Source organism: Musa acuminata, chromosome BXJ1-3, assembly GCF_036884655.1.
Source record: "Musa acuminata AAA Group cultivar baxijiao chromosome BXJ1-3, Cavendish_Baxijiao_AAA, whole genome shotgun sequence".
Taxonomy (NCBI): domain Eukaryota; kingdom Viridiplantae; phylum Streptophyta; class Magnoliopsida; order Zingiberales; family Musaceae; genus Musa; species Musa acuminata.
The window spans coordinates 8,577,501-8,589,798 of record NC_088329.1 but is presented as its reverse complement, the minus strand read 5'-3'; positions in this window follow the sequence as shown (position 1 = coordinate 8,589,798).

The following is a 12,298-nucleotide window of genomic DNA, read 5'->3' as shown; positions in this document are numbered from 1 at the left end:
ATGGATTTGGGCATCGGGCCAAGAAAAGCGGGTATTGCGCCAAGGATATCGGAGTTGCGGAGTCAACTAGCCGATTGGGCAATAGGCCGCAAGAGAGGACGATTGTAACATCCCCCATTTTTGAAAATTTAGTAAAAGGTTTGTTTGTAAAAAAATAAAGATTATTTAATTATTATTTTATATTAAATGATTAAATATTTATGGCTAGGGACCTAAGAGTAAATATTAGAAGTTTGATATAATTTATTTAAGATTCAGATTTAAGTTTTTAAAAAAAAAATAGTGGACATGTGTCACTAGCTAGCCTAATGGTGCCACCTAAATTTGCTCTAAGGATGACACCTAGCATTTTTCATGCATTCTTGCCACCTTGCAACTTTGCAACCCTTGTGTTAACCAAAAGTAATTAAATAAGAGATTAAAGGAGAAACTAAATGTAACCTTCAGATACTGCAGCCAACGTGAGTTTAAGAAGAGAAGAGAAGGGAAGAAGAAGAAGAAGAAGAAGAGGAATTGAAGAAGAAGCTTTGATTGAGGTTTTGCATCAACTCCCCCCATTTGGGAATCAAATTTGCTTAAGGCAAGTATTCTAACCTCTTCCTACAGAATTCCTAATCTTTGTTTTCCTTTTAATTCTTCATAATGCAAAAGATTTCAGCTTAGTACCAAACCGTTCTTTCCTTTTGATACAAAGCCATGAATCTGAAATTTTTCGGTAATCTGACTTCTATACATTAATTTGGATCTAACTTTTAGCACTAAACTCTGATTTAGGCAAAACCTATTCCATTTAAAAGTAGACTCAAATATCTTTATTTTGACACTAAGATTGAATGATTTGAAGTTTAAATGCCTACTAAGACTTCTGTTTCAATTAACCCTACAGATTCTGCAAAATAGGGACTGAAATTTCTGACCTTCTGTTACTAAATTGCTCATAACTCTCTAGAGAAAATTCTGAATTATACAAAGCTTAGTTCTTTGGAAACTAGATTCGCATAACTTTCTTTTGACACCTAGTTGGAAATTTTGAAGTATGTTTTCCTTCTGAAACTTCTGTTTAAATCGATTCTATCAAGTCTGCAAAACAGGGATGATCAATTCTGACCTTCCTTTACTCTATTTGTTGTAACTTCCTGTTAAGAACTAAAAAAATTATAAATCTGAGTTCATCTGAAAATAGATTGAAACAGCTTTCCAATGACACCTATTTTTAGTGATTTGGAGTATGCTTGGTCACTCAAACAATTCAGAAAATGTACCATTCAAATTCTGTCATAATTGAAAACTTTGTTGGGTTTTGCCTATTCAATTTTCATCCTATTGGAAATATGATTTTTGTTAAATTCTTCTTCAATTGAGCTTTATATTAGTCCTTTGAAGTTCTTGTATTGTTCATCCTGAAATTATTTTATATCTGAAATTTATTATGTAATGCTTTGTTTGCATTTCCTTGTTTGATAAAGGCACATGCATATCTTCGTTGTTCCGCATGTGCTTCTGATATGTGTCAATGTTATTGTTCATACTACCCTTTTTGTACTCTGATGTCTTGTGGGATATTGTGAACCTTTGCCAGAAATGGTAAAGGGAGTTATGCTTAGAGCCCGCGATTGCTCTGCCAACCCCATTGACTTCACTCAGACGTGGGTGGATGGAGCTCCCAGACGTGGGAGACTTATGCTTGGTGGTCATCCAGAAATGGATGGACCATATTATGTTATGATCCCACTTCACCTTCTATCTGTTTGATATAAAATTCAGAGCCGACCTACCACTTAGGCAGGGTGAGAGGGCTCGAGTAGGAAAGGGCTACCCGTGGATGGAGTCGAGAACTCATCACGGCGTGGAGCCACCACTGAGTTAATCCTCACATGCACTATGCTAGAGTACGACGTTTGAGCTTCTATTTCATATTTGTTCTTTGATATATTCTGAAATGCTTCTTATGCTTCCGAAATATTTTCATATGCCATTGATACGTTCTGAAGCATTTCATTCACCATTGATATGTTTCGAACTGTTTCATATGCCATTGATATCCAAAATGCTCCTTACGTCTTTGTTATGCCTTGAAATTATCATATGTCATCGATATGCTCCTTATGCCAATGATATGCTCCAATTTCCTTTCTCCTATTGTTATGTCTAATGCCTGTTTTTGAACGAGGTAAACCTTTGTGATTTTATATCAAATGAGATGACTTCAAATGAACACTTGTATTTCTGCTTTTGTTATCTTGATACTAAGCCTGCTTGAACTTCTCCTATCGCCATGGATATGTTAGTCGCTTGCCGAGCTCTTTATGCTCACCCCGTTGCTATATAAAATTTTCAGAGTAGCTTGTTATGCACTGAAAAGCTAGAATTGGGTTGAGGCAGTGGAAAGCTAGAAGGTTTTGGGGCAAATCTTTCGTAATTAATAAGTTGATATTGTATAAGTTCTTTTGTGTGTATCAACGACAAATCTAGATTGATGTATTTTGTAAATATTTGGAAAGTACCTCTTGCGTTGGGATTTTGGGAATGTTAAAGTTTAAACTGTGTAATGATATAAACATGTAATACATGTTGGTTTTGTGATTGTATAGATTGCTACGCTTATGGATTTATGATGTGGTAATGGTTTAGTTGAGTTGGCTTTGGATTTTGTGAATCATTAAGTGATATTATAGTATGATTATAAACTGCACAGGTTTTATGAATTGGAAAATTATAGATATGAATGACCTGAATGTTTTCTCAGTATCCTCAAATGTGTGAACGGATCCTGGAATGAATTGTTGTTGAATTATAATACAAAAAAAAATAAAAAATTCAGCGGGGCGTGACAACGATGCACCGAAGAATCGGACGAAGCGTCGAGGGACCAATGACATGCCGGACAACTTGATTAATGCTTAGTATTAATTGTCTAGATCGAAGTTTGTTTTACATGTGTAGGATTAACTACGATAGTGAGACATGAAGCAAAATGAAGTCCTGAAGTCAAGATCGAGATCACGTTGGGAGTTCAAGAGTTCATCGGAATTTCTACGGGAACCAGCCGAGAAGTCGCGGAGCTTGCCAGAGAAGCTCGTTGGAACTCGCCAAGAAGATCGTCGTGAAGTTTAGGAGCTTGTCGGGAGTCCACCGGAACATCACCGAGAGTTCGTCGGAGGTTCACCGGAAGATCGTCAGAAGCTCGCTGTAAAAATAGACTTACAGACTTAGTTTAGCTTAGAATATGTCTTAGGAATCGTAGTTAGCACATAATTAGGCTTGGATTGGGCTAACCCAATTACGGGCCAACTAGGCCCATGTAAGAACTGTGTTGGGCCCAATAAGAAGCCTAAACAATGCCCTAAGAAGACTCGTCGTTGTGACATAGTCTTCTAGACTGTGTCAGGCGATGGTACCACCAGTCTGGGCGGTTGTACCACCCCTAGCAGGGTGCCAGGCGGTGGTACCGCCCAGCATAGCCTCCCAGGCGATGGTACCACCAGACCTGGGCGGTGGTACCACCCAGGACAATGTCAGCCAAACTGACGTTGGGCGGTGGTACCACCCGTGCCCGAGGAACCCGGGATAAGATGTTTTTAGGCTCCAAGTTTGAACCAACTTGAAGCCTATAAATACCCCTCTCATCTATGGTTAAAGCATATAAGCACAAAGAGCAAAAAAGGAAAGAAACGCTGTAGAAATCACTTTGAAATTCCCTCCTCCACTCTAAGTTTAGAATTCTGTAAGAGGAGTGTGAGTGCTTGTAAGGGTTGTCCCCTAAACTCATGAAAAGGAGAAGAGGGGTGTAAGAAGGAGTTGGTCTTTGCCTATTGAAGGAAGACCTCTAGTGGATGCCGGTGGCCTTGACAGAAGAGAAATCGGAGGAGTGGATGTAGGTCATGATTGACCGAACCACTATAAACAGTCGTCTTCTCTGGTTTGCATTTATTCTTGCTATTACCTTACTGCAAACCTCTTCAATAGCTTACTACCTTCAATACTTTTATCATCTCGCTTTCAAGTTAAGTTTCCGAAAACAGTTTTACGTCAGAAACGATTTTATCGTATGAAAGTTTTTAAACCGACGTTATTTTACCGCTGCACAAATTCACCCCCCTCTTAGTGCCGACCATGATCCTAACAATTGGTATTAGAGCCTCGTTTTTTATATTTGGTTTAACACCCAAATAGAAATGGCTCATATCGGCTTTCAAGAGGGTCAATCTCTCATTCGTCCTCCCTTTTTCAATGGGACAGACTACACCTATTGGAAAACTCAAATGAGAGTTTTTTTGCTTTCGATTGATTTAAATTTATGGCACATAGTCGAAAACAGATTTGAAATGTCTTCTCTTCCAATGAACCATTGGAATGATTTGGAGAAGAAGACGTTTTCTCTAAATGCAAAGGCTATGAATGTCTTATTTTGTGCCTTAGATAAAAACGAATTTAATCGGGTTTCTTTGTGCGAAACGGTTTTCGATATTTAGCACTTTCTTGAAACAACACACGAAGGCACAAGTAGTGTTAAGGTTTCGAAGGTCAATCTTTTAATGCATGATTTTGAACTTTTTCGAATGAAACTAAGCGAAACCGTTATTGACATGTACACCCATTTTACGTATGTCATCAATGATTTAAATGCTCTTGGTAAAACTTTTTTGAATTTTGAACTTATTAGTAAAGTTTTACGTTCTCTTGACAAGAGTTGGGATTCAAAAGTAACGGCTTTACAAGAATCAAAAGATTTGAATCATTTTCTTCTCGAAGAACTTATTGGGTCCTTGATGACCTATAAAATGACGTGCAATGCATGTAAAGAACTCATGAATAACCTTCCAAAGGATAGGAAGAATTTCGAACTTAGAACATTTGAAGACCACTCGAGCATAAGCTCAAGTGATGGTGAACTCGAACTCACTAAGAAATTTAAAAAGTTAATGAAACAAAAATTAAAGAACAAAAAGAACGAAGTTACTTGCTTTGAACGCAAGAAGAAGAACAAAAATTGGGATGAATCGAGCTCCTTTGAAGACGAGGAGAAAATCAACAAAGGCAAGGTGGCAAACTATGCCTTAACGACTTTCGACGTTGAGGTAATCAAAACGCCTTTAGTCTATTTTGAAATTACATGATATTTTTCATGTGCTATCTTTAATTTAATATAGAATAATTATTTTTTCTTGAAAATTACATGCTTAAAAATGAAAATGCAAGAATATGATCATGCTCGTAATTTTAAAAATAATAATAAAAATTATATGTTTTATGTTAATGGAATAAAATATTAGATTTAAATCTAATGATCATATGTATGTTTTTCTTAAAAAGAAAAAATGTGTATCTTGATGATTTCCGATTTTGATTGAAACTATGCATGGCTTTTGTATGGAAAATTAAGCATGAAAAGATAGATTCACCTAAAAAGAAAAATGCATGACTACAACAAATAACAAAATGATTTTGGTTGAAAATATATTATGCTCAATGAAACCATGATTAATGAATATGATTTATGTTTAATGATTTCTTTGCCTTGTATGTCCTATCATGATGAAGATTTTGATTAAATGAAATCATGTTTGATTTAAAGTAATGCATAATGATGGAATGAAAATATTAAATGTTTTGATACCATGATTGATAATTTTATGCATGAAAGTTATACATGATAATTTTTGTGATTTATTGGTCTTGATGGTTTTTATGACGAAATTCATTTTTTGATCCTAAACGTTGATGCATGTTTTTATTTGGCATAAAAGAAAAGAACATGCATGTAAGAAATAAATCACATGAATTAAAACAACTAAAAAGTTGAAAGGTTTCTCCTTGAAAAATTTATTTTTTTGACTTTATCGATTTTTCCAAAAAAAATATTAATGAATCTATTTATATCATCTTTATGAATCTCTTGAACCATGAAATTGATTTTGATGGTTTGAATTTAATGGGTTTTATCGAAATCACGATCTTGATTTCTCGAGATTTATTACATGAAATCTTTTATATGAATCAAGATTTTTCATAATCTCCTAAGAATTCTTTACGTTATTTATTTAAGAGGAGATGTGTCAAAATGAATCATGTCTTTTGGTTTTCACATGATCTCATCTTTCATGACATGATTTTCTGTCTTTGTATAACTCCTTGTATTCATCACCCAATTAATTTCTCTTGATGAGATGAAATGAGTGAGATGATATAAAATTATGCATGAAATACTCTTGATATTATTTTGATGCATGCAAATGTGAAGTTATGATCATACATAGTAGGATGTAATTTGACAAATTAATACCATCATGATATGAAACATTTATGATTTGCAATGATGCATTCAATACTTGTGTTTTTTAATTATGATGTAATGTATTGTATATGATTTGAATCATGATTTAAAATACTATGAATTATTGCTAAAATGATGTATTATAAATGTTGATTTAATGTTTTGTATCATGAATGCTCTAAATGATGAATGTTTGGTATCATGATCAAAATATTGATAAATACTTAAAAATTTTAATGTTTTAGTATCATGTATGATATGCTCATAATGATGATTGATTTTTCGGTATCATGCATGAAAAATGAAATGTAATGTTATTAAATTTGTGCATATTGTAAATTGACACTATAATGATGCACAAATAAGAATGATTACTTACCTTTTTCATGATTTAGAAATTAACATAAAGGGTCTTTCCTTCTTTTTGACAATGACAAAGGGAGAGCAAAACATACTAGAAAGCAAAACTTTGCTAGTTCGCACAATTCAAGAAGAAAGCAAAAATTACAATTCTCAAAAGAGAAGAAATTGCTATCTTGAATATCATCAAGAATTGCTTGCTTGAAATCTCAAGAAGATGCAAAAAATATGCTATCTTGCACATCGCAAAGAAAAGCAAATATGTCAACTTGCATATCTTTAAATTTGCTAGCTTGTATGTTGTAAAACTTGCATATTTTAAGAAGCAAGTATTGCTTTCTTGAACATCTCTAATTTTCTAGCTTGCATAATGTAGAACTTGCTATCTTGAACACTACAAAGAAGTGTTATCTTACTTATCTCAAGAAGCAAAAATGCTAAACTTATACATCTAGCAAATTTACAAACTTGCAAAACTCTAAATTTTTGCTAGCTTGCATAATGATAAAAAAACTAGAAATTAAGTTTATCATGCAATGTATTGAAATTAGATATCTCAAACACATGAGAATTGTACTTCTCCTTTTTGTTGATGACAAAGGGAGAGAAGCATGTTGTTGGTATGTCATGATTTGATCATGACATGTTGCTTGGATTTTTGAATCCAAGAGTTTCTATCAATACGACATTTTGATAGGGGGAGTTTGTTTAAACTCCGGGAGTTAAGGTTAACTCCGTCGTCGATTGATTGTCATCATCAAAAAGGGGGAGATTGTTGAATCTCGGATTTTGATGATGAAACCAATCAATGTGTTTATGTTTTAATCTACGTTTTGAGTGATGCGGGATGCTTCGATCAAGATGAGATAATTAAAGCAAGAAAAATCATGTTGGGCCGGAGGAACATGTCAGAAGATTGGACGTCGAGCCGGTGGATCGGTCGATGTATCGACAGAAGGCTTCGGGCCATGGATTTGGGCATCGGGCCAAGAAGAGCAGGTATTGCGCTAAGGATATTGGAGTTGTGGAGTCAACTGGCCGATTGGGCAATAGGCCGCAAGGGAGGACGATGCGTCGAAGAATCGGACGAAGCGTCGAGGGACCAATGACATGCCGGACAACTTGATTAATGCTTAGTATTAATTGTCTAGATCGAAGTTTGTTTTACATATGTAGGATTAACTACGATAGCAAGACATGAAGCAAAATGAAGTCCTGAAGTCAAGATCGAGATCATGTTAGGAGTTCGAGAGTTCGTCGGAAGTTCTACGGGAACCAGCCGAGAAGTCATGGAGCTTGCCAGAGAAGCTCATCGGAACTCGCCAAGAAGATCGTCGTGAAGTCCAGGAGTTTGTCGGGAGTCTGCCGGAACATTGCTGAGAGTTCGTCGAAGGTTCGCCGGAAGATCGTCGGAAGAATAGACTTACGGACTTAGTTTAGCTTAGAATATGTCTTAGGAATCATAGTTAGCACGTAATTGGACTTGGATTGGGCCAACCCAATTACGGGCCAACTAGGCCCATGTAAGAACTGTGTTGGGCCCAATAAGAACCCCAAACAGTGCCCGAAGAAGACTCACCGTCGTGGCACAGTCTTTGAGACTATGTCAAGCGGTGGTACCGCCCAGCACAAGCTCCCAAGCGGTGGTACCACCCAGGAAAGTGTCAGCCAAACTGACATTAGGCAGTGGTACCGCCCGTGCCTGGGGAACACGAGATGAGATGTTTTTGGGCTCCAAGTTTGAATCAACTTGAAGCCTATAAATACCCCTCTTATCCCTGGTTAAAGCATACAAGTATAAAAAGCAAAAAAGGAAAGAAACGTTGTAGAAATCACTTTAGAAATTCCCTCCTCCACTCTAAGTTTAGAATTTTGTAAGAGCAGTGTGAGTGCTTGTAAGAGTTGTCTCCTAAACCCGTGAAAAGGAGAAGAGGGGTGTAAGAAGGAGTTGGCTATTTGAGAAGAAGGGGAGAGGAGAATAGGAGTTGGCTACTAAGAAGCCCCGGCCTATGAGCCTTTAGTTCCCTCTTATTTATAGAGACCCTTAGTTAACCCTAATGGATCTTGCGTTATTGGGTATTCGATTTCCATCCAATTACCCAAGCCTCTTAAATTAGTGAGTCTCTACCCAATAATCTCTTATTAGCTTTTATTGGATCACATCCATGGGATCCAATAATTCAGGAGCTTATTGGATATCCAATAAAATAGAGACTCTAGCGGATATCTCATATCCGAACCTCTTTTCGTCATAACATCTACTATATGTATGTGACCCTCTATGTCCAATATTGAACTGGCCGTGAGTTATACATGTCAGAACTCCTTTTGGCTTAATGAATTATTATATCTATAATAATTTACTCGACTCATCGACTACGGATATACTAAGCCACTACGCCGTAGTCCCCAAACGATATAGGGGAATCCAATCCTTAGGACCTATTCGTCCTCAGTTACCATGTACATATAATCCCTCAACCATCTAATATCCCAGAGATTACATATCGAGCATGATGCTATCAGGCCCATATAGTTTCTCCTCGAGTCTTGCTATAATCGGATTCTCCTAGAGAACTTTTTCTCTCTCAATCCAAATGACCTTAGCCAAGTATTTGTCTGAGCAAGAACATACAGGATATTCCTCTCATGATACCGAGAGCGGATGATCCTCTATCGAAACTCAATAGCCCTCGTAAGGTTGGCTGTCACTCACAATAACTAGTTGTACTAGATTTAGAGCTTCCAAACCTATAAGTTTGGTATCAAAGAGTAGAGTACTCATATAGGACATCCTTGGTGTCTTAAGTCTAAAGACTAAATACACCACTGGGACTACGGAATCGTTGTTTGACAATAAGGCATCATCAACCATATAGTATTCCGTGAGTGGATCAATTAGTGAACTCATTCTCAAATGAGCACCGACACTATATGCTTAGTATCCCCACATGAGCAACTATAAGACCAGCTGCATCCAACATATGGATGGGTATACATCACACCAATTTGTCCGGTTATCTCGATGTCTCTCTTGAGTGACTTATGATCGAGATTATTTAGGATCCGTGTTTAAAGGCGAATCGATCTCATTATCGTGATCTAATCATGATCTGATTCTCATTGCACATATCTATGAACATCATAATATATATGTATATATGCAACAAGTAATATAAAGTGATAAAAATGTCAAAATATAATAAGTAAAAATAATGTGTATCATGTCACACGCGTCATCACTCACGTGATTGACTTGTAGGGTACCTATAACTAACACTCTTTCTTGATAGTACTCTTTACCTCCCTCAACATATTGAGGAGCTCAGGGAGAGTCACCTCAAGCTTGTTCATATTAAAATTCATTATAAACTATGAAAAAAAGTTTGGTAGAGACTGAAGCACAAGATCCATACATAGGTTCCTCTAGGACCATTCCTAGACCTGAGTTTCTCTATATATTCAATCATTTTTAGGACATGGTTTTGAACCAGTGTCCCCTCAGTTATCTTAGCGCAGAAAGGCTCTTGGATATCTCATATCGCTAAGTCCTTCTATGTTCCTCAAACATTTTTTGGACATTTAAGAGAATGAATCTGGCATCCATCTTTTCATGCTGTCTTTGTAACTCAGGAGTTATGGAGCCCAACATGTAATACTAAGCAAAAGTGGAGTCATCTATGTACTTCACATAGTGAGCGATCTCATCCTCGCTTGCCCCTTCCTTGAGCGTATGCATCATTATATCAAGAACGTACACAATTTTTTCCATCATGAGAACAATTCTCATGTTGTGGAGCCAATCCGTATAATTCGGACCAGTGAGGCGGTTGACATCAAGTATGCCACGTAAGAGATTTGAAAGTAATATTTTTTTAAAATAAAGATACGGTAAAAATAAATAACATACAGATTTCATAGAAAAATTAATAAGATATGAACTTCTATCTTAATATACTCCCACTATTTTTCTAGCGAGTCACGCGACACCCTCAACACGTGAAACGAAAGTCTCCGGTAGACTTTTAGTGGGGATAGGAATCCAATTAGCATCTTAGTATAACCTCGAGGGACTCGATAAATCATACTAAGCCCAAAAGGTAGGAAATTCTTGCCCACAACTACTTATGATCCCTATCCTTTTCGACCTCCGAACCACTTGAGAGACTCGATCAACCATGATGTTCAGTTAAGTCAACACTATCATTACAAGATGAGTCTGATTCGATGATATATCATCGAGGGACTCGACCAAGCATACCATGTCCTCAGGTCATCGGTAACATCTCAATATCATTGGCAAGATAGTGATTCGCGATATAGGTGAGTCTCGAGAGAATCAACCAACTCAACCTACATCGAGAATCGGTCCATACTTATAATGATGGAATGTCATGTTGGTCAATCTAATTACATCACGTTTACCGACTTAATATTATCGAGAAAGAAAATTTTGATTTGGTCTCCTAATATGACATGTCACACATATACATATTTAATATATATTTATATCATATGCAAATATATATACAATAGGTGTATAAGCAATCCCACATCACATGAACAATCACACCAAATGATCATGGACCACAGCCTAATATGATCAGGCCCGAGCTAGTGGGTCTAATTACTCATATCAAAATCTATGTGCAGCGGTGCATCTTTATACCCTGTGATCGTTCATCTCGTCCTCGTTGATTCCATCGACATCTTGACACATCTCCATATGTCGCGATTGTCAATCTCGATCTCGTAGGTCATGCTATAATTTCCACGCTCTCGTTGCGCCTCCTCGTATGATTACAAATTAATCATAGGCACCCTGACCCGACAATAAACAAAAAATAAAGTGGTGGCTCACAGGCCCTAATAATAATAATAATAATCACATCACATGTACACACATCACACGGTCCATGATCATCTGTTCATATCATACATTACATTACAAATCATCATCATGTAGGACTACTAGATAATAATAATAGTTAATTAAACTATTTAATTAACTAATATTTTCTGAAATTAGGGACATATAAAGAATTTTCTGAATTATGAGGGATATTTTTATAATTTGGATAAAATGATAGAATTTGAAATTTCTCAAATTTCGAGGGGTAAAATTATTCTTTTACCCAAAATGCCCTAACCCCATCCTTGTTGCTGTGTTGTGGCCATCGCCACCTTGCCGGCAATGACCACGACGTCGGGGAGAGGGGGTGCCGCCCCCACGGGCTGCTCTACTCGTTGGCATAGTGCCCGCAGGCGCCGCTGCCCCTCGGCTGCCTATGCTCGTGGGTGCAGCGCCCGTAGGCGTCGTTGCCCCTGCGATTGCCTGCCTGCGGCCCGCATGTTGCTGACCGCAAGCGGTCGGCTACTGCCCGCTAGCCACCTGCACGCAAGTGGCCAAGCCTCGGCCAAGGTTGTAAGCAACCATTGGCCAACCTGCGAGGGCAGCAACAATTGCTACTCTCTCTCACCTTTTGCATCAATGATTTTGGCGAAAAAAGTCTTCCTGAAACACAACACATGTAGTTCAAAATCAATCTTTCACACGAGCAACTTGACTCTAATATCATCGAAGGGAATTCTAGGGGCGACATCACATGTGCAACGAAAGAATAGAAAATAAAATTCCCTAAATTTTTCATAAATTATGTTCGT